This window comes from Mustela lutreola, chromosome 1, assembly GCF_030435805.1.
Source record: "Mustela lutreola isolate mMusLut2 chromosome 1, mMusLut2.pri, whole genome shotgun sequence".
Taxonomy (NCBI): domain Eukaryota; kingdom Metazoa; phylum Chordata; class Mammalia; order Carnivora; family Mustelidae; genus Mustela; species Mustela lutreola.
In genome coordinates this window covers 75708707-75711528 of record NC_081290.1, presented here as the reverse complement: position 1 = coordinate 75711528, position 2822 = coordinate 75708707, and the positions used below count along the sequence as shown (strand labels likewise).

At 31.7% G+C, this 2822-nt stretch overlaps 1 pseudogene; it reads left to right on the top strand.

Moving 5' to 3' along the window:
• The first annotated feature begins 480 nt into the window (after positions 1-480).
• On the top strand, positions 481-634 carry LOC131822819 (U4 spliceosomal RNA; annotated as a pseudogene).
• The last annotated feature ends 2188 nt before the right edge of the window (positions 635-2822 follow it).

The following is a 2822-nucleotide window of genomic DNA, read 5'->3' as shown; positions in this document are numbered from 1 at the left end:
ATACACTGCTGGTAAAAATGCAAAATGGATGGCATGGCTATTGTGGAAGATAGTTTGGCATTTTTTTACAAAACTAACATACCTTTACCATATGATCCAGGAATTGCATTCCTTGGTGGTTACATAAATGAGTTCAAAACTGACGTCCACAAAAAAAAAAAAAAAAAAAAACAACAAAAAAAAAAACAAAAAAAAAAACAGCTAATGGATATTTATTTTTAGCAGCTTTACTCATAAGTGCCAAAACTTGAAAGCAATGGAGATCTTTAGTGGTGAACGGATCGATAAAGTGTAGTATATATAGATGCTGAAATATTATTCAGCACTAAAAAAACAAAACAAACAAAACAGAACAAAAAAACAAAAAACAAAAACCCACAAAAAAACAAAACAAAACAAAATAAAACAAAACCTATCAAGCCAGGAAAAGACATGAAGGAAACTTAAATCCATATTACCAAATAAAAGAAGTCAATCTGAAGCTTTGCGCAGTGGCAGTATCATAGCCAATGAGGTTTATCCGAGGCGCAATTATTGTTAATTGAAAAGAAGTCAATCTGAAATTACCATATTCTCTTGATTCCAACTCTGTGACATACCAGTTAAGGGAAAACTATGGGAGCCCTAAGAAGGTCATGGTTTCCAGGACTGGGAATAGAGGAGGAATAGGATGGGAGGATAGAGGATTTTAATGTCAGTGAAAATACTAGGCATCATAATATAATGGTGGAAATATTTCATTTTATTTTTTGTCCAAATTCATAGAATGTATAACCTAGAGAATGAGCCTAATGAAAATTGTGGATTTCAGGTGATTATGTTGAGTCAACATACATTTATCAGTTGTAACAAATTGGGAGATGTTGATTGTGTGGGAGGTTATAAATGTGTTGAGACAGGAGATACATTGGAAATCTCTATACCTTCTACTTAAGTTTGCTGTGAATGTAAAACTGTTCTTAAAAATAGTCTTAAAAAAAAAAGGAAAATAGGTAGTCAAGGTGCTTAACCTTTTCTTTTTTTTTTTTTTTAAGATTTTTATTTATTTATTTACTTGACAGAGGGAGAGACAGATTACAAGTAGGCAGAGAGGCAGGCAGAGAGAGAGGGGGAAGCAGGTTCCCCACCAAGCAGAGAGCCCGACACGGGGCTTGATCCCATGACCCTGAGATCATGACCCAAGCCAAAGGCAGAGGCCCAACCATTGAGCCACCCAGGTGCCCCGGTGCTTAACCCTATTCTTGAAATAGAGAACTGTTTTATATAAAGCAGTATATTTCAAAATAAACATATGATTATTTGACGAAATAGATTACATTTTCTGTTCCGTAGAAAGGGCTATTCAGGCTTATTTAATTTGGGGACAGATTATAAAATCGACTTGTGCACATCAAGAAACACAGAAAGTAACATGAACACACTCTTGACACATATAAGCATATAATTACTCTTACCAGGTGAATTCAATAATCACACTCACAAACTGCAGATGATTAACATGTTGAAAGCTTATTACTGTTTATGGGCTAACCATCAAAGGAAAACCTTGGCAAATGAGCTTATTTGTGTTTCTTTAACATCTGTTGCTAAATATACCTACTTGTTTGAAACATAGCTTTTTTCCCTTGTTATGTGGACAAGTGATGTCCCAAAGAAATTAGGAATATAAAATATTACAACTAATACTCAAATTTGGTATTCATTTTATTTCATAGAAATTACTATGTTTTTTACAGACTGAAGGATGGTACTTTACACAGATATAGATTGTGAGACAAATATTTCGAGTATTTAATGTCCTATTTTGAAAATAGTAATCAAGTTTGTATCCTGGAAAATTATGCTATGTGCAGAATTTTGGAAGTATAATTTTGATTCACGTATCATGCTAAATTTAATATTATATACAGCAATACCAAACAATAATTAAGTGACATTGGTTGATGAAATCATTTTAAAACCACATAAGAATTTGCAGAATCCTGCCCATGAATATTTAAAATCAATAATGGGTGATCCTTTGTACCTTCCTGCAATTTACACTGCATTTGACTTTTAAATTTTCAGGTCTTAAAATAAAAGCTATTTACTTTTAAATATCTAGGACATAATCATACTGAAAGGCAATTTACATTATGCCATAATTTTCTTTCTTTAAATATTATTAGATGACAGAAGGCTAAACAAGAAAGGCAAAGTGTGGACCAACTTAACATTTAATTCGCAAGTGAGAAATTTAACTTAAAGTAACAAATAAAAGCCTCTAAAAAGATTTGTCTAAATGAGTTTTGAATTTCTAATCTGTCCAAGGAATACTTTCCTTTCATAAAACAAAGGTTAGGTAATATAAACTGTACTACAAAGGCTAAATGACTCTGTGACTAGCTTAATGCTCTAGCCTATCTTTATTGTAGGAAGCCTCATGTATTTTTCTTCATGTTAAAAATACTAAACATTGCTTAGTTTTCCAGATTTAAAAGTACCTAGCTAAGCTTATATTCTTTCTCAGGTAAGTTAACTTCATGGAGTTAATGGCTAAAGAAATCAATAGTTTGGGAATGCTAAAATTTAATCTATTGCATTGTAATTTTGGAAAACAATTCTTTCCAAACTGAACTCAGAAGCAAGAATACTCAGAACTCAATTTAACTTAAAATACACTTTTTCAAGATATCACATATATAATTTGTATTGATGCCTTTTAAAGCTGTATTATAAGCCATCAATTTTATGGCATAGAAATTAATGAAAATGGCAAGAAGGAAAAGTCCTACAAATATTATTTTACAATTAAATTAAACCTATAAAATAAACTCCCTCTC